The sequence below is a fragment of the Monodon monoceros genome, unplaced genomic scaffold, assembly GCF_005190385.1.
Source record: "Monodon monoceros isolate NGI ecotype Baffin Bay Population unplaced genomic scaffold, NGI_Narwhal_1 Super_Scaffold_20, whole genome shotgun sequence".
Taxonomy (NCBI): Eukaryota; Metazoa; Chordata; class Mammalia; order Artiodactyla; family Monodontidae; genus Monodon; species Monodon monoceros.
The window spans coordinates 99,686,818-99,706,505 of record NW_021703777.1 but is presented as its reverse complement, the minus strand read 5'-3'; the positions used below and the strand labels follow the sequence as shown (position 1 = coordinate 99,706,505).

The window sequence follows — 19,688 nt, the reverse complement described above, 5'->3', positions numbered from 1 at the left end:
CAAGATAACACCATTTTTTCTAATATGCAGAAGATTTAACTCACTGCTGCTCTGAGGCGTATGGCTTCTTACAAATAAGAGAGACTAGAAAAAAAGAGAAATGTTGAATGAAATCACTTTATGTATCCTGATTATAGCACTGGAATGACCCTGCCCACTGCATTAGACCTTGAGCTTCTCCGTGACTCAGTCACCTCTGTAGCTCCTGTTCCTATCCAGTGCCTGGCTCATAGTAGTTGATCAATAAATGTTTGTTAAATAAAAGGCTTTATAGGTTCCAGCTGTCAGGGCTGTGCTTTTTTCATTTAACAAACGTCTACTGATTCAATGATAAGGTGACACTGTCTTTGAATGATAGTTCACAGCAAGCGATATCTTGATTTTAGTCAATTACATGCTATTCTTTGACTTGACAAACATTTAATTTTGGAATATGACATAGTGTTGAAGAACTTGATCTCTGGATCACATCCTAGATGCACCGTGTACTGAATCTGAGGCTCTTTGTGCCTCAGTTTCCACCGTTGTAAAATGAGGATAATACTGGTAGTTATAGGTTATTGTGGGAATTAAATGAGGCATTGCCCTGTAGAGGTCATAGAGCGGTCCTGGATGGAGTAAAGAGTCCACACCTGGGAGCACTTGGCTGGGAGAGCATATGCCTTCCCACTTGTCCACAGAGATCCCATGAGTGGAACAGAGAAGGGAGGGGATAGGCTCTATAGTCATTTGGGTGGAATTCAAATCCTGGCTCCATCATTTACATGATGTGTTAACACTTAAGATGTGCCATTTAGGATAGAACTTCAATGCACTGATTGAAGTTTCCTCATTTCTAACATGGTGATCTATACCACATATTGTTTTAAAGATGAAATGAAATATATTCAATATGGCTTTCAACATCCTCACTTGTATGCTAAATGTGCATCTTGACTTACCAAGTCCCAAAGGAGCCTTTAAACCTGTTCCTGCTCTGGTGTTCCTGGCCTCGGTTGATGGCCCCTCCATCCTGTCATTTGCTTAAGCCAACCAAACACTTATCTTTATCTCTCACACCCACATCTGATACATCAGGAAATCATGTCAGCTCTACCTTGACATACATTCTGAATCCGAGCACTTGTTACCACTTCTGCTGTTACAGAAGGCAAGCTATCATCATCTCTGCGTTGGACTGTTAGTATAGCTTCCCAACAGATTTCTCTGCTTCTTCTGTGTCCCGGCTTAAGATTATTCTCAAGAGAGAAGCCACAGTGATTCTGTTGAGCAAAGGACAGAGCATGTCTCTCCTCTGCTCCAAATGCACCATGACATCCCAAGGCAGGTGAGCAAAGCCCGAGTCCCTACCATGGCCTCTAAGCCCAGCACCCACATGGCCCCCTTACTTCTCTGACCTCCCACTCTCTTTCTCTGCTCCCACTACACTGCCTTTCTGACACTCCTCCAATATCCTCAGGATCTTTGCACATGCTCTTCCCTTTTCCTGGAATAATCTTCTTCTACATGTCTGCACATCCTGCTTTCCCACTCCCCTTCATCTCGGCTTTCTTTCTCAGAGAAGTTCTCTCTGACGTCTGTTTCTAAGGGCTCCCCCAGCTCTCCACTTATTCTGCTTCATTGTTCTTTAAACCATTCACCGCTACCCAGCAGGATCGTCACTTGTTTATTAACCCTCTCCCCGACAGGTGGTAAGCTGCCCGAGGACAGGAGTTGTTATTTTTCTTGTATTTCCAGAACATGGGAGACTCCTTGACACATAGTAGGTGCTTCACAAATGTTCACTGAATATATAAATGTGCTGAGGCTCAGAGAGCTTCCCTGCTTACCCCAGGCCACATGTGGAGCTGCCTGGGACCCCTCTGTCACCTGCAGAGCTGACACCGGTGGAGCAGCCACCTGCTTCACTTCTTTTCCCAAGAGACCCAATGTGCGGCAACAGGATTTTTCTCACCACTTCACAGAATTGAGCCAAGAACCCTGCGGTACTGCAGGCATCCTGGGAAAGGACACTGCCCACCTCAGGACTCTCAGGGGCCAAGTTATTGGAATATATATCGTGCCAGCAGTCATGCGGCAACCTGGCAATCAACTGCAAGCTGTGATTGCACTTAATCTGGGAAGAGAAATGCACTTATTAAGCACCTCCTGGGTACCAGCAATATTATAGATATTATCTCATCTGATTCCCATAGCCCACACTGTGATGATACAGCCACTTTCCTTTTTACAAGAGATGAAATTGAGGATTAGAGAGCTTCTGAAACATGTCCAAAGCCACGTAGGGATCGATGAGAGTCAGGACTTACACCGAAGTGGGCCCGGCTGCGAGCTTACACTCTCTCCATTATTTACCAGGACTCCCTATCTGGGGTGTGTGTGTGGGGGGGGCAGATAAATGTTACTGGGATCCTTCAGTTTTCCCCAATAGCAGTTGCAAAGCAGATCTTCCTAACCTCTTACAGGTGAGAAAGTGAAGATCAGAAAGGGCAAGTGATTTGCCTGCAGTTACCCAGCTGGTAAGGGCCGTGTCTAGAATTTGAACCCAGGTTGGCCTGATATGGAGGCCATTGTATCACTTCCATACCTGCCTCTCTTGGGCAAATTCATTCACTGCAGTTGATCTGGCAAAGTGCCTGGCACAGAGGATATACATGTCACTTTTTCCCTGTCTCCTCTCTTACTTCAAAACAGCTCAGAAATTCACTTTCTGCCCAACTGCTCCTGAGAAGTTACTCAACCCCTCCGAAGTATGGTTGGTATGGGAGGGTAAGTCCAGTGTCCCCCAAGCGAGATTTTAGGCAGCACGTCTGTTGCAGGAAGGACCTTACCTAAGAAGAAATAGACCTCGACTCCAGATTTGACTCTGTCAAACACTCAACTCATCATGGCACCCTGGGAAGCACCCACGACTGGTGTGGGCCTTGTTTTCCCCGTTAGTAAAATGGACAAAATCATATTAGAGGTTTTCTGTAAAACACTCACATTCATAAAGCTTAGTTCATAAATTAAAAAAAATAAATGTGGCAACTTTAAAATTAAGAGCATCTGTTCATCAAAAGGTACCATACATAGATGGTTCTTTGGGACACTAGTCCACCATCTTCTTGATCTGCTGGCTTTCCGAATAAAGTCACAATTTCTTGCCCTAACAAAACAAACAAACAAACAAAATAGGGTACCATACAAAGAGTACAAGAGCAACAAATGGAAGTATTGTGATACATAGCGAACAAAGAATTTGTACCCCAAATTAAAAAAAACAACTCTTATGAATCAATAAGAAAAAGATGACCTAATAGAGAAAATGGCAGAATGTATGAATGAGCGTTTCACAAAAGAGGAAATACAAATGGCAAACAAGCTTGTGAAAAGGTGCTCATTCTCCTTAGTAATTTGGGATAATAGGAATTAGAGCCATAATTTTATACCATTTCACACTATCGGATTGGCAAAAAATGTGAAAAACCTGACAATGACAATACCAAGTGTTGATGAGCAACACGCATTTTCATACCTGTGGATATACAGTTGAGGCTGTAAATAGCCACGACTACTTTGGAGCATCCCTGGGCCTGACCAAGTCAAGGCGAGTTGTGTGTGTCCTATGACCCAGCAATGACACTCAGAGTGGATCTGTTCTGGAGTGGTGCTGTTTGAATTTAAATTAATTAAAAGTTCAGTTCTTCGGTTGCACTAGCCACGTGCAAGTGTTCAACAGTCGCATGGCTGGTGGCTCCCGCTTTGCATAGCAGACGGCCAACGTTCCCATCAGCACGGAAACTCCTGTGCATTGTACCCGGATGTTCGTAGTAGCACTACAAAGTTTTTTTTTTTTTAAATTCATTTTATTGAAGTATAGTATAGATTTACAATGTTGTATAACAGCACTATTTCTAGAGCAAGGAAATGGGAGACGACACCAATGTTCATGGAAAAGGGAAGGGATAAATAAATTGGGTACGTTCATACAAAAGATTCTACAGAGTAGTAAAAAACAACGGCCTGTAGCCGGGCATATGGCACAGATGGTGCTCAACAGTATATGTTGAGTAAAAGAACAAGGCACATAAAATACCTTTAGGATGATTTTCTTTGTATAAATATAAAAACCAGGGAAAGCAAAACACTAGATTGTTAAGGGACACATTCATACAGGGGTCAAATCCTAAAGAAAACCTAGAGAATAATTAGCACAAAATCCCTGCTAAGGGATTAGGGAGAGGCACCCAGGGCATTGCAATAGATTAAGTTGGCTAACTACATTGATTTTCCCTACTACTTCTAAATATAATGCATTCTATAATTACAATAATAACAATTTTTCTCTTTGTATGTATGAAAGAAAAATATTGCCTGTCATATCAGTAAACAAAGGATGTTGCAGCCATCAAGCCATCACATGACAGCCACCCTGAAGGTAAGCCCTGAGGGAACTCAGGATAGAAACAGAATGCCCGCCATCAAATCACCAGACGTTGTAGCCCCCCCGCAACTTTGCACGCTGAAGAAACTCAGGATGAGAAAACACAGGATGCTGGCCCCAGATAGCTGAGGTGCATATCAAAGGAATGATTTCAGTAAGCCCAGACTCTTGCATCATCTCATACATAGAAAAGCGCTAAATTTCCTAACTTGAGATAATCTGGTTTTTTTTAATTAACAGCAATCTTCTGATGTTCCGACTACCTGGTCTTTGTTGCAAAAACCCCTATATATCCTGGGTCCCCCCTTGCCTCTTCAGAGCAGTCTGTCAGAGCTATCTGAGATGCTGTGTCCCGGGCTTAAGTCCTCAGTTTTGTCCACCGAATAAAACATAACTCTCAACTTTCAGGTTGTGCATTTTTTTCAGTTGATATGTATATGATGCATTTCATACTCTTTTGCATATGATATGTTTCATAATATAATTAAAATATACATATATAAATATACATTTAATAGTGTAAATGGAAGAACCTAAACCCAAGCAGTAATTCACTCATGGTGAACAGGTATCAAAAGGAATCTTACCAAAAGAAAGCTCTAAAGCTGGAGTCAGATGTAAGCACTTAGTTAAAGAAAAAAAAAATCCTCCAGGATGCAGGGCTCACCTTCCCAGGTGGTTCAGCTGAGGACCAGTCTGGAAGTAGAGGCAGGACCCTGAGGTCCTGAGGATCCCCTGGGAGCCTCAGAGGAAACAGAAGTAGTAGAAACAGTAGAACTTCATCAGTTGTAGGTGTCTGGCCCTCTCACCTGGGTAAACTTCCTTCTCCAACTTATGAAAATGTTATAAGCTATAGTTACATTCTTTCTCTGAATACACCCATTGGGTTATTACAAATGATCATGAAAGTGTTCCATATTCTTTACTATGGAGAAACAAATTTTCTTTTGAGAATGCACTATACCACAAAATTGTGCTAAAAATATTAGGCAATTGTGGCAAAGTGCTACTTTTAGGAAAAGATCCTTGAGAATAAAGAGAAATCTCAGCTTTCTTCTACTCCAGTTTATCAGAACGATGTGAAAACACAGCAGCTCTTTAGAGCTGCCAGCTTCCCTGAACAAGGAAAGTAGATGTGAAGTACAGTGCTGGGAACAAAGTCATGAGCTCTGACAAATTAGTCCTGGATTCCTTTGCATATCAGCTTTGTTGGGTGTGGACAGGGGGAGAGGCATGGGCACTGCCTAGAAATCTAGTCACCAAAAGCCACGAGCTCTAGAGGTAACAAAATGATAACCTGGTGTAATTCTGGGTTCAGTTTAGAAGTAGCCATCAAACAGATGATCAAAAGCAAAAAGTGTTCTGAGTTAGAATGAATAATTCCTGCAATAGTAGCTCCATCCCCCAGAACTGACCGGAAGGACTCTTTCTGACTTAGAAGCCTTCTCTTCATCTTTCACACTGGGTCCAAGCATGTCCACAAACCTGTACAGCGCATGTCCCACTCTTTGCGAGTTGGCGGCATCCCAATTGCTGTCTCCCTGGGGACAGAGGCACATGTCACCCCTCTCTGGGTCCCAAGAACTCATCATAGTGTCTGGTGTGGACTCTTTTCCTAAGTAAGTTAATCACAGGGTGTTTAGAACAGTGCCGAGCATCCAGTGTGATGTGAATGTCGGCTTTCCTCCCTCTCTGTGGGGCTCTGCACAATGTAGAGGGGGATGTTTGAGGCTGGACCACACAGGCTAGAACTCTGAAAGTCATTCGTCACACCTCCTGTCCTCTCAGCAGATCCTCCCAAAAGTCCTCGTGTGTTTCCTTCCTTCAGTAGCCTCCAATCTAGCCTCCCCTTGGCATCTCCAGGCTGGAAGTCTAGCCCAGGGGTCGGCAAACATTTCCTATAAAGGGCCATCCAGTCTGTCAGGACCTCTCAACTCTGCTTTTGTGGGAAGGCAACCAGAGACAATGAAACACACATGAATGTGCTTGGCTGCATTCCAATAAAACTTTATCTACAAAAAAACCCCTGTGCTTCCTTCACATCGGTTCTTGGTCACTCCTGCCTCCATCATGATTCCTGCTGACTCTGGGCCTTTGTGCTTGCTGTTCCCTCCCCCCACAACTTTTCGTCTCCTCGCCTGGTGTCCAAGCCCAGCTTGGGTTGTAAGTTCCATGATGGCAGAATCCATGTCCCCTGCTCTCTGTTGTACCCTCAGCCTAAGACAGTGCCTGGTTTACTGTAAGCATTTTCTTAATATAAATACGTCCAATGAGGGGATAAATGAATGAAATGGGAGGACTCTTATGGAGATGCATGAAGGTACAAAACGTGGTCCAAGTTAGGTTTTCACGATGACACAAAAACAGAATTCTTCTGCTGAGGTTCCACTCCCACCCGTGGAGCTGGAACATTGGTTCATTGGTGATTCAAGCGAGCTCTCGGATGAGTCAGGGCCCAGACCACCATTTAAGAACTGATGGGAAGCCAGGTGCCTTACACCTGTAACTCCAATTCTGCAAAGAGCTTTGAAAGGCCAGGCTGTTCTACTTTACGAGCAGAGTGGACCTGAAACATTAGGATGCTTCTGGGGGAAGTTAGAATGGGGCAGGGATCTTAGTGATGACTTACATCTCTGGCATGTGTTGTGGCTTCCAAGTCATTGTCACGTGTACCGTTAAGGTCTTGTTGGTGCTGCCCAGGAGCCTTTGAGTAGACACAGCCCTGGGGCTGCCTGATGGATGGCATTTCAGCTCACTGGAAGCCACATTAACTACCCTGCTGACGCCTCCCACTTGCAGCCTCCCGGTCTCGGGCAAGCCTGCTTCTCTTCCACTGCTCTCAGAACTGGCACTACCATCCTCCCACCTGCCCGAGACGGACGTCCGAAATCACCTTTGACTATTTCCTCCCTCTCTGCCTGTTTTTGTTACTAAGTCCTGATGACTTTACCCTGAAACATCTTTTTCCTTTCTTAAAAAACATACAACTTTTTATCAAGAAAGAATTTACATACGGTAACTTACCCAGATCTTAATTGTACATATAGGTCAATGCATTTGGAGAAAAGTATACCCCTGTGTAACCAACACCTTTATTAAGATGTGGAACATTCCCACCTCCCCAGAAAGTTCCTTGTGCCATTTTCTAGTCCATTCCCCCCGCCCCACTCCCCCACAGAGTTAACCACTGTTCTGGTTTCTATCACCTTAGCATCCATTTTTCCTGCCCCTGACCTCAATCTAGTTCCCAGCAGACAGCTAAAGAAGTCTTTTAAAAGTACAAAATGAATCATGTCTTAAAATCATGCAGTGGCTTCCCAGAGTCCATCGGATAAACCCCAAATCCCTATCATGCCTTCAGCGCCTCGAGGGATTTGGCAGGCATCCTCGGATGCCTGCTCTGTACCTGCTCAGGGCTTCGGCCAGCACCTTCCGTCTCTCTGCCAGGCATCGCCTCCCTCCCCCACTCCGCACACACACTTCCTCAGTCTCAGCTTGAAAGGTCCCTGCACTGGTCAGCCCACTTAAGCCCCCCCACCTTACTTCCTCCCATGAAACTACACCCGTCCCGTGAGAGTTGTGTTTGCTCTTCCCGAAATGTTAGGCAGTTTGCGCCCTCCTGTTCAGTGCCCGCCTGCAGGGCGCAGCACGATGCTGGCACCCACAGGCACTGAGCGCATGAAAGATGCTCTCTCTTCAGAGGATCCCCTGGCCCATTCAGAGAGGCCGGGGGCGGTTTTGCTTGCTGTTAGAGCCCACCACCTCAGATCTGCATCAGCTTTCCCCCTCACTTTGCACAGGCACTTGGGATATTTTTCAAGTCGAAAAGAATCATTTTCTTGCTTCCAGATTTTGTTGAACTCGAAAGGAATTTTAGAACTCCAGTGGAATCAAGCAGGCATACATTTGCATGCCATTTTCTCCCAACCAGAAAATATTGATGCTAATGGCAGAAGCCCAGTTATCTGGAGGCTTTTACAACCAACGACCCAAGGGACACAGTGATGCTGACCACAGCAAAGGCTCAGAGGAGAAGGCAGCCTGTGGCTGAGGGCAGAGAAACAGAGAGTGATAGTAATCTCCCCAGGGGTCAAGGCAGCCCAGCCCAGCCCATCAAGAACATTTTGCAGGAAGGCGGCAGGGTGGGTGGGAGAGAAGGAGGAAGGAGAGGGAGAAGGCAAGCTTTGAGAGGCCACTTGTCCTGATGGCTCAGCTGGCAAGGGGTGGTGCAAGTTTCCAGCGTTTACAATGATTGCTTTTTCTGTCCTGTCTCCTCTTTCCAGGTGACCCTAAGATCGCACGGCAGGAAACAGCCTTCCCGGTACTAATAGTGATCATGACAGCAACCAATCCCGAGTGTCTGTGGGTAGACCCTGCACTGAAGTCTTGACTTTGTCTCTCATTCTTTGGGGAGCCCTGCTGCAAAAGTGGGGCAATTCTCTTGTTTTATAGAAATGAAAATTATGGCTAAGAGGGCAACCAAAGGTGGGCAAAGTTTGACCAGCCTTCCCTTCACCTAATTGCTGAGCTGCAAAGCCAGGGTTCAAGGTCAGGCTGTCTGAGCCCAAAGTCTCTGCAGTTTCTTCTTGTGTCTCATTGGTACCTGGAGAGTGGCCAAGATGTCAGAGTAGAAGGACCCTGAGCTCACCTCCTCTGACAAGCACACCAAAGTCACAATTATCATCCATGAAAAAGATTGGAACCTACCAGAGAAGATTTTCTACAACAAAGACGTAAAGAAGGAACCACAACAAGATGGGTAGGAGGGGCGGACTCACGATATAATCATTTGTAACTGACATTTGCCTTTGTGCCTGGACAATAAGGGCAATCAGAACCACCACCAACCACAGCAGCTACCAGTTACCAAGTTACTCTGTCCTAGAGATCAGGCCAGTGTTACAGGAATTGCCCCAGGCTGGCAGCCCCAGACACACAGCCTGAGACTGGGGCATGAGAGCTTATTTGGGAGGTGATCCAGGGGGCACTAGTGGGGAGCAATTTTGAGATGGGATGAGGGTGACCAACCCTCCCAAGTTCCCCGGGGCAAAGGGGTTTTCTGGGATGTGAGACTTACAGGGACAGTCCTGGGAAAACTAAGACGAGATGGTCACCCTATATAGGGAAGGTGTGGTGGGTTGAATTGTTTCCCCCCAAAAGATATACTGAAGTCCCAACCCCCGGTACTTGTGAATCTGGCATCGTTTGGAAATAGTCTTTGCAGATGTAGTCAAGTTAAGACCAGGTCATTAAATCCAATCACTGGTCTCCTTATAAAAAAACACGGAGACACACACAGATGGAAGGCCATAGGATGATGGAAGCAGAAATTGGAGTGATACAGCCACAAGCCAAGGAATGCTGAAAACCACCAAAAACTAAGAGAAGGGTATGAAACAGATCTTTCCCTCACAGCCTTTAGAAGGAACCAAATTTGCTAACATCTTGACTTTGTACTTCTAGCCTCCAGAACTGTGAGAGAATACATTTCCATCATTCTAAGTTTTGGGGACTTTGTTATGGTAGCCCTAGGAAACTAACACAGATGGGGGCGTGTCCAATGAGAGCTCAGTGTTTTCGCTGGAGTCCTCTGGGAGAGCGGACCACACATCAGAGTTGCCCTGACACATACAAGGAGGGGGCAAGCAGCTGGGTTATTTATCCTCCAACAGATGAGAAAACTGAGAAAGCTGAAGCTTGGAGAGGTTAAGAAAATACCTCAGGGCCCCTCTGCTAATGAGTGGGTTAAAATACTGGTTTGATTCCTGCCAATCTCCAGAACCATGCTGGCCCAGATATTTTTTTCTGAAGAAGTTCATGCTCCTTGAAAGCGTCTCTTTGGGCTTGCAAGGGCTTGCCTCTATTTGGACACATTTGTCACTGACACATTTTGGAATAAGTGAAAGGACCAAAATACGTGAGCGATAGTGCTTGCTGGCTATTATGGGTGGAATTATGTCCCCTCATGATTCATATGTTGAAATCCTAACCCCTAATACCTCAGATGGATTGTATTTGGAGCTGGGGTCTTTAAGAAGTGATAAGGTAAAATGAGGTCATATGGGTGGGCCCTAATCCAGGAGGACTTGTTTCTTATAAGAAGAGATTAGGACCAGACATACACAGAAGGAAGGTCATGTGAGGACACAGGGAGAAGACAGCTGTCTACAAGCCAAAGACAGAGGCCTCAGAAGAAATCAACCTTGCCAAGAGCTTTGTCTCAGACTTTTAGCCTCCGGAATTTCGATAAAACAAATTTCTGTTGTTTAAGCCCCCCAGCCTGTGGTACTTTGTTATGGTAGCCCCAGGAAATGAGTACGGTGGCTTTTGATTATGGCTGAGGTGGCCCCCAGAAGGGCTGTAGAATGGAAATGGTTCCTTTACGGAGTCTGCAGCAAGGAGAAGTTGACCCCACGGGAGGGTCTGCGTGGGGTGAGGGGTGCGACTCCGAACTTGTAAGTCCCGCATTTCTCCAATGCCTGCATCACTGCCAGCGACAGCCCCAGGAACCTAGCAAGCTTCCATCCAGAAAGGAAACTTAAGCATCACTGCCTTCCCCAGTTTGGGTCAGGAGGCTGACAATTCCCCAAATCTAAATGTGGCCACCTGACTGGTGTCTCCGTCAGCATGTCCGGCAGGGCCATTCAGCTCGAGTCAACAGTCATAACTTCAAGGTTTCCTGAACAATCCCTGAAAACCCAGAGGCCCTGGGGATGCCCCAGCTGGCAGGAACTCTGCTCTCAGAGGGAATGTGCCTTAAAAATGTCCACGGGCATAAGGAAATGCTCATGAGATCATGCTGGGTGAGGAAAGCAAAAATCAAAACAAAAAAAAATAGGTTTCAAGTTTTATAAATATGAAAAATTACGTATATTTGGAGGAAAGGAAGGAAGCAGCATCATTAATCTATAACATGGGTGTTTTCACTTCTTTTTCTTTATATTTTCATAGTTTCTATAGTGAACCTGAGCCATTTATAATTAGAATGGCCTCATAACTTTACAGGAAAAAAGGAAAAAGAGGAGGGAGAAGAGGAGGTCGCGAGGATGAGCTAATCGTATTCCTTGTTTCTTGACACACTATCATTACTGGACTGTGCAACAGTCCTCTCTTATTTATATTTATTTGTTTTTCCTCTTTTTACCCTCATCTGCTCTCATTCCTTTCGCCCTTCAGTGGTCTCCCCTCGACTCTAGACAAACTCATGTTTAAGTGTTTAATAAATGTTCTTAAAATCAACGTATCCTGTCTATCTATCTATCATCTATCTGTCTCTATCTATCTATCTTTCTATCTATCATCTGTCTGCCTTTTTCTTTGTGAAAATCTGTATTGTTGTTTTATGTGTGTGTTCTTTTTTGTTTTTTTGTTTTTTGCGGTACGCGGGCCTCTCACTGTTGTGGCCTCTCCCGCTGCGGAGCACAGGCTCCGGCGCGCAGGCTCAGCGGCCATGGCTCACGAGCCCAGCCGCTCTGCAGCATGTGGGATCTTCCCGGACCGGGGCACAAACCCGTGTCCCCTGCATCAGCAGGCGGACTCTCAACCACTGCGCCACCAGGGAAGCCCTATGTGTGTGTTTTAAATTTATATAAGTGGTATCAGGCTACAGACTCCACTCTGTGCTTTACTTCTGTCAGCACTGGGTTTAGATTCATACACGTTGATGATGAAGCTCTAATTCATTGCTTTCACTGTAGCATAACTGTTTTGTAGGGTGTATCTACTATGCTTTATTTATTCTTTTCCTCAAGGGATGGCTACCCAGGTTACCTTTAGCCTTTCGATGCCACAAACAGTGCTGTAGTTAATATCCCTGTACACTCTATCTTATGGACCTTTGCAAAAATCTCCGGGTAGAATTTTGGGTCATAGTGTATATGGATACTTAATTTGATTAATTGGCATTAGACGGTTCCACCAGTGCACGAGGTCTCCCATTTCCCTAGGTCTTTGTCAACATTTAGTGTTCTCCAAATTTCTAATTTTGACAATTGGGCAAACAGTTGACTAACTCTTTACAGAGGTATGTTATTAGTTTAGTTTGCCTTTATTTGATTTAAACAAGTTTAAAGCTTCTCTTCCCCTGTGTTACCCTTTAGGCTTCTTGTCTGGGAGCTGCCCTTTCTTATTCTTGATTCCCTTTCCTACAGGGACTCATATCTTTTTATAGTTGACTCGCAAGAGGTCCTTACTACTCTAGGAGTTAATCCCTGACCAGCTTTAGAGGTTACACATGGCTTCTCTCACCCGTTGTCTGAGGCACCCTTGAACTTGCTGCTCCTTGTTGGGCAGAAACCCGTGATTTTGATATAATTGGATCTGTCCCTTCTCTGCCCATCGTTTGTGCTTTTAGGGGTCTTGTCCTTCCCCAGCCTGGGTCACAGAGATATCTTCCTACTCATTTATCTTAGACTACCCCCCGTGGCTCTCATGTGCTTCCAGGGCTGAAAACCCCTGGTCTACAGGATCAAGTGTAAGTTCTCTAGCAGAGCATTCCAAGTGTAGTAGGGTCTACCCAACATTCACTGAAGAAATATCAAATGCCTGACGTAAAGACCTGGTATGCAATGACTATTTGTACTTAGTGTATGAACGTCCAGTCTGTCTCCTGCTACTAAGCACGTTCAGGCCCTTTTGTAATCTAGCAGGAGCTCTACCACCCCAGAACTGTCACCATAGGACTCCTCCTGGGGGTCTCAGGACCACCCTGGGCTCACCCCGGGAAGCAGTAGTCAGGGACTCAGCATCACATCTGCCTGGCTTCTGGGGAGCCTCCGACCATGTGTCTCAGCCCGGCTTCCAAAACCCACCTGTACTTCCTGTAGTCAGCTATGCAATGGCCCTCAAGTATCTAGGTCCTGATACCCTGTGAATGTTGCTTTATATGGCAAAAAGAGACTTTGCAGATGTGATTTAGTTACAGTCTCAAGATGGGAATATTATCCTGGATTATCTGACCTGGCATAACTGCAATCACGGCTGCCCTTATAAAAGGGAGCCTGAGGGAGATTTGACACAGAAGGCGAGGCGACGTGACCACTGAAGCGAGGTGCTGGCGTTGAAGATGGGGAGGGGCCAGGAGACAAGGAGTGCAAGGAAAGCGGCCTAGAAGCTGAGAAGGCAAGAAAAAGGATTCTCCTCTGGAACCTCTGCTAGGGGTCTGGCCCTGCCAACAACTTGACTTTAGCTCAGGGACACTGACTTTGAACTTCTGGCCTCCACAACTGTAAGAGAATAGATTTCTATTGTTTTAAGTCACCCAATTTGTGCTAATTTGTTATAGGAGCCCCAGGAAAGGCATACACTCCCCATTCCTCAACTCTGTAGTTCCTCCTTGCTGTCTTGAGCCCCTGCACACCCCGTCCCAAAACTCATCTGCCGACCTGCACCTTCGTCATCTCTGCCCATGGCCTGTCCTATGCTATGAGCTATCACGTATAATAATGCTTTGCAAGCATCGCACGATTTCCTCACAGTAACCCTGTGAAGAGGCTCTGTTATCATCCTCCATATACAGGTGAGTCTGGAGAAATCCAAGACCACACAGCTTATCAACTGAGAGCGGGGCCTCAAACCCAGGCCCTCTGACGATAAACCTTGATCCCTCAACCTGTTTCCATGCTTATTAAAGTGCTACAACAGAGCTCCTAAAATTGGACAGCAGGGTGGAGGACCCATCCACAGAGTGACTGGCTTGGCCTCTCTCTCAGCACGTTGGAGCATCAGGCCCTTTGCTGGTCTCTTCCCAGCAGGGAGCCCAGGAGCAGGCGGTGATGAGCAGGTCTGCTCAGCAGGCTGTACAGAACCAGTGTGCGTCTAAATGCCAGGCGGAGCCGGCCTCCAGGGGCTTGACGCAGGATTCCTCGGGTAAGTGAGGCGGGTAGACGTGTCCGCCCTGATCACCGGCTTCTACCCTAAATCGTCTCCCCCAAATAATGTGCTTCAGGAATTTGATCTGACCAAATCCACAATCATTTAGAGCACTTGGTGGTGTCATTTTCAAGGTTGAATTAGCACCTCTCACCCTCTGCATGAAAGACTTTGGTCAAGATGTGTGACTCCTGGGGGACACCATAGAGTGCAGTGGTCAGGAACGCATGCCCTGGAGATGCATGGGTTTCAATCCCACCTCTGCCACTCATTAGATTAGCTGTGCAACCCTGGGTAAGTGACTTAACTTTTCTGTGCATCCTTTTCTCCATCTGTGAAATGGGGCCATAATGGCACCTGCCCCACAGGGCTGTTGTGGGATTAAATGAATTACGATATGTACAGAGCACAGTAATTCTCAATCAATGTCAGCTCTGATTGTCAATCTGGGTGGTTTCCTACTGTATTAGTACCCTTTGGCTACTGTAACACATTATCATAGATTCCGTGGCTTGAAACAACAGCAATGCATTCTCTCAGAGTCCCGGAGGCCATACTTCTGAAATCAGTGTCACTGATGTTGGCAGAGCCACGTTTCCTCCGGAGGCTCTAGGGGAGAATCTGTGGCTAGCCTCTCCCAGTTTTGGTGGCTGCTGGCATTCCTAGCTTGTGGCCGCATCACTCCAGTCTGCCCCCATGGTCACATCTCACACGCTCCTTCTTTTTTTAAATTTTATTTTAAAGTAAAAAAATTTTTTAATTTTTATTTTTGGCTGCACTGCGCAGCTTGTGGGCTTTTAGTTCCCCGACCAGGTATTGAAACCGCGCCCTTGGCAGTGAGACTGTGGAGTCCTAACCATTGGACCGCCAGGGAATTCCCCTCACATGCTTCTCTGTCTGTATCGCATCTCCCTCTGCCTCCCTCTCATAAGAACACTTACGATAGCATCTGGGGCCACCGCCTCAAGATCCTCTACTTAATCACTTCTACAAAGACAACTTTTCCATATAGGGGAACACTTGGAGGTTCCAGGGATTAGGACCTGATATCTTTGGGGGGCCATCATTCAACTTGATACACCTGGATTCACACATCCATGAATCCCTTCTGATTTGCACCTGTGCTGGGCTGGGGACTGGGCTGTGGACACCAGAGGACTTCAGCTGGCGTCTTGAACCTGAGCGTTAACGGCTGGACGACCTTGGACAAATCAAAGACGTGCCCAGCCTCACACGTCTCAGCTGTACGATGCCCCACAGGGGGCAGCACCTTGTGAGCTACACCCATGGGGATGAGATGTTTCTGTGCACCGGCATCTGTCTCTCACTCTGCTTCTAGGGAACCCGGCCCAAGACAGTGTAGTATCTCGTTTTATCTATACAACCATCCTGTGGACCATTATTTCCATTTTAATTGAAATGGAAACTGAGACCCCCTAGGAGTGAAGGGACCCAGGGGGTGGGCTCCTGTGGGTGCTCAGCACCGCGTCGTGGCTCGGAAGGGTCTTTGTGGCTTTGCTGCACGGTCACTTCCACCACCCACCCACACGAACCAGGTGTGCAGCAGGAGTGGGAATCCCTGTGGCCAATGCCAGGGTGGAACGCTCGTGACTGATGGGTTGCTACTCCTGGCAAAGGTAAGTGTGTCCCAGCGGAGCGGGCGGGAGGAGAACGGGACTCACTATCCACCAGCACCCGGAAGCAGCGGCGCAACAAGGGTGTGTCTGTGGTTCTGATGTCAACGATAAAGCTCGGCATTTACACTGGAGTCGAGTCCTCACTTATATCTGGGCCCAAAAGTTCGACCTCGGCATCTAAGCTCTCCCACGATTGGGGACGGATTTTCCTGCCTGGCCCTCCTCCCGATAATACTACTTCTACACCCCAACACCCTCGGCCACTCTGGACCACTTGGCGCCTCTACACTCAGGATTTACCTCCACAGATCTGAGCCTTTGCTCATGCTGTTGCCTCTGCCTGGGATGCCCTTCCTCTCCATCACAACGGATCTAGGTGCCCCTCATGCTTCAAGGCTGCGCTCTGTGCCTCTTCTCTGAGATGCCTCCCGGGCCGACTGCTGCAGCTGGGATAACCTCCCTCTTGTGAGAACTGCTTGGTGTGAGCCCCCTGGGGTTCATACCTGTCCCCTCCCACAGCCCACCACTGCCCTGGCTTAGAGCCTCCCAAGGTTGTGTCCCCAGACCCTCGAGCAATGCCTGGCATGTTGTAGACTTGGCAAGCATTTATAGAATGAATGAATAAATGAATGAATATGTGCATTTTGAAGTCTAGGTGGTTTCTTTGCGGCGGGGGGCACCCTGGAGGGTCTAGAGAGACTGGGCTTTGAATGTTGGTCCTACTCTTCAGTAACAGCGTGATCTTGGCCCGGTCGTGACACTCAGTGTTACTTCAATGAGACCAAGTGTGTCCTGTGCCCCGTTGTGGGTCCTTGACAGACGTTACCTCCCACTCAGCCATTCATTTGATCGAGATCAGGCCTCAGGCCACACATCTGGATACAGCGTAGCTTAGGGCCCAGCCTGCAGGCTCTGGTCGCCTTGTTCCGGAGACAGACACAGAAGTTCACCTTCATAGGCCCATAGTCTTGGCCAGTACAAGGGGCAGGCTCTAAGGATTGGATTTGGAACAATGGAATCGCCCACCTCCAGCGGCCCTGAGACTCCTGTATTCAGAGGACTCCAAGCGAAGGCTTGCTGACGGCCTGGCAGAGGGGCAGCGAGGGGATTCACACACTCACAGCGGGTCCCCTGCCTACACTGTGTTGGGCCAGGTCCTCACAAGTCTCTTGTTTCCCACGAGATCCTGCCAGCTTTTCACGACATCCTGCAGACATTTCCAGGCAAGGTCAAGGTCAAGGTCAGGTGGTCCCTTTCTGATGTGGGACCCATGCCTCTCTCCAGCTCTAGCCCCAAATGCCAAAGGCAGTGATGCGATATGAGCCCAGCACCTCCCAGGGAATGGATCAGAGACCTGTCTTCCAGGCCTTCCCCAGCCACTTGTCTTTCTTTGCCACCCCCTGTACTTCTCCCTGCATTGCCCCAAGCCCTGAAACCCAAGCTTATAAAGAGTGATTCTCCCAACCCTCCCATGACACCTGTGTCCCGACGTGTCTGAGAGGAAACAGCTGGTCTGGATGTTCTAAGATGGGCATGCAGATGTGTATCATTTGTGCCTGGTGGGACCTCGGCTCTTTGGGAGGGTGGCACCCCTTCCACCCCTTAGCCCTTAAACCAGGCTGAGCCCTCCTTTGCCTTATTCCCCTGCTCCAGGCCAGGCTCTCAGCATCCCTGGAGCTGACTTCTCTATGAGATTATCCTGAAAGCGCGAATGGATGCATTTTTACATGTGGTGACAGTCTTAGCACACGGCTCTTGCAGGAGGGACATTATAACTCTCGGAGTCCTGGTCCTACTTTGCCCTCAGAGACGTATCATGGCAGGGTGACCCAGCATGAGCTGTGACCCCAGGAACCTCTCAGGCTCCCGGGGTTCCCAGGCAGGTGAGCGCCGGGCTGGAAGTGAGCCAGTTGGAATGAACATGATCCCCCAACACGTCTTCAAGGCCATCAGAAATTGGGTTATTGTGAAAGGAGCGTGAAACCGGTAAAAGCCCTGTGGGTAGAGGAGGAACACAAGTCCGTGGCCATGACCATGTTCTTACTGAGCTCCGGTGCCTCGGGCAAGTCTCCCAAGCCTGAGGAGCCCAACTTTCCTCCTCAAAAAGTGGGCTAGGGTCCTCATCAGGGAAGGACGCAAACTTTCTGGCTCTTCCCCTTTGGGACACAAGGCAGCGTGCATTTCCCCTCAGGTGAGCTGTGGTCGTGTGACTTTCAATCACGGAAAGTTGCACAGAACACACGCCACTGCCATGCCAAGGTCTTAACTGGCAGGTGTGAGACCTGCCACATTCCCTCCACCTGGCATGGGGGCAGTTATTTCAGAGAGAAGGGTCCTGCCAGCCAACATCCCTGAGTCAGGAAGCTCTGGGGCAGAATCTCTAGTCTCCCCTGCAGTGAACATTACCACTATCCCAGGTGGTTTAACACCACTGAGGCTTGGGGGCTGTTTCTTCCTGCAGCAAACCCCAGCCCATCCTGACTGACACATGGGGCTGATAAGACTTTCCATGCAGTGGTGTGACTGCACATGTGACCTAGTACATAGCAAATGCCCAGTTGTGGTCACTGTCCTCTCCTCTACCCTTTCCTTGACATGTAAGCCAGCTGCGTATGTTGAGCTAGCATGCACTGAGCATGAATCTGGGCCAGACTCACTGGACTAAGAAAATATCTCAAGGTAAATGCAGTACCGCATTTCTACTTGGGAGACGCTGTGGATGGGCTACGATTTGCTAAATGAACAAAGTGAAATAAAAGTCACAGAAATCCGATTTCAGCTGGAGACCTCTCTGAGCGGTTTGTGGGGTGTGTGTGTGTGTGTGTGTGTGTGTGTGTGTGTGTGTGTGTGCTTAAAGATAAATTAACTACTCAACCCCAGGTCAAACGGGCTTTTAAAAGAGTCATCTGTTTATAACCAAAGGTTTTTTCCTCCCGTGTCTTACCGATGAGGGTGAGAGAAGGGGTTCAAACCTGGCTCTGTCATTTCTCTGAGCATCTCTCTGAGGCTCCTGGTCTGTAAAGGGAGAAATACAGACCCTACCTCCCAACACTGACAGGGCTGAATAGCGCCTGGCACTCAGCAAGCACCCAGTAAACACTAGCATTAGTGGCATGTCAGTGCTGTTAACTCCCAAACTGCAGCGGGAAAGTGAGATGCCCTCTTTTGGTCTGGGGGTCCAGAGGTCTTTCATGCCTCCCCAAAATCTCTCAGAGATGTGGCCTACTTCCAGGACACATAAAGCTTAGTTGTGGGTTGTGTGAAGGCTCTAGAATGTCTCACTTAACTTGTAAGGGTGGTGGGGAGATGTGCGTTGGCAAGGAAGCGATTTAAAGTGAATTTTCCCCACAATAATGAATATTGTACTGACCCCCTGGCTCTGCTGGCTTTGAACCAAAGTGGAAAAAGCCATTTAAGGTTTGAAGTCAATTGAAAAGACAACTTGTGTTCTGGGCCCAGCCGAGCGAAGGTGCCCCGAGGATGGAGTAAATGAACGAGGAACCGTCTCTAATTCTCTGGTCCATGGCCTCCCCGTGGCACTTTCGTTTCAGAGATGCAACGGCTGTAGCTGAGTCAGGATGCTTTAAAAGTTGCAAAGTGCGTCAGCCCCTAACTCTGAGGCTGAGACAGAGTGGCACATGGAGAATGTTGACGAGGAAGAGGGGGCAGGGCAGAGCCACCGGGTTGGACAGTGACTCAGGACCTGGGGCTGACCCCGTCTACTCCCTGAGCCTCAGCTTCTCTGCAGGATGGAG

General features: G+C 47.6%; 1 protein-coding gene across 1 annotated transcript in view; it reads right to left on the bottom strand.

Annotated features, from left to right (window-relative positions):
• The window catches only part of SLC2A9 (solute carrier family 2 member 9), a 187,919-nt gene that overhangs the window by 1,137 nt on the left and 167,094 nt on the right, over positions 1-19,688 (bottom strand).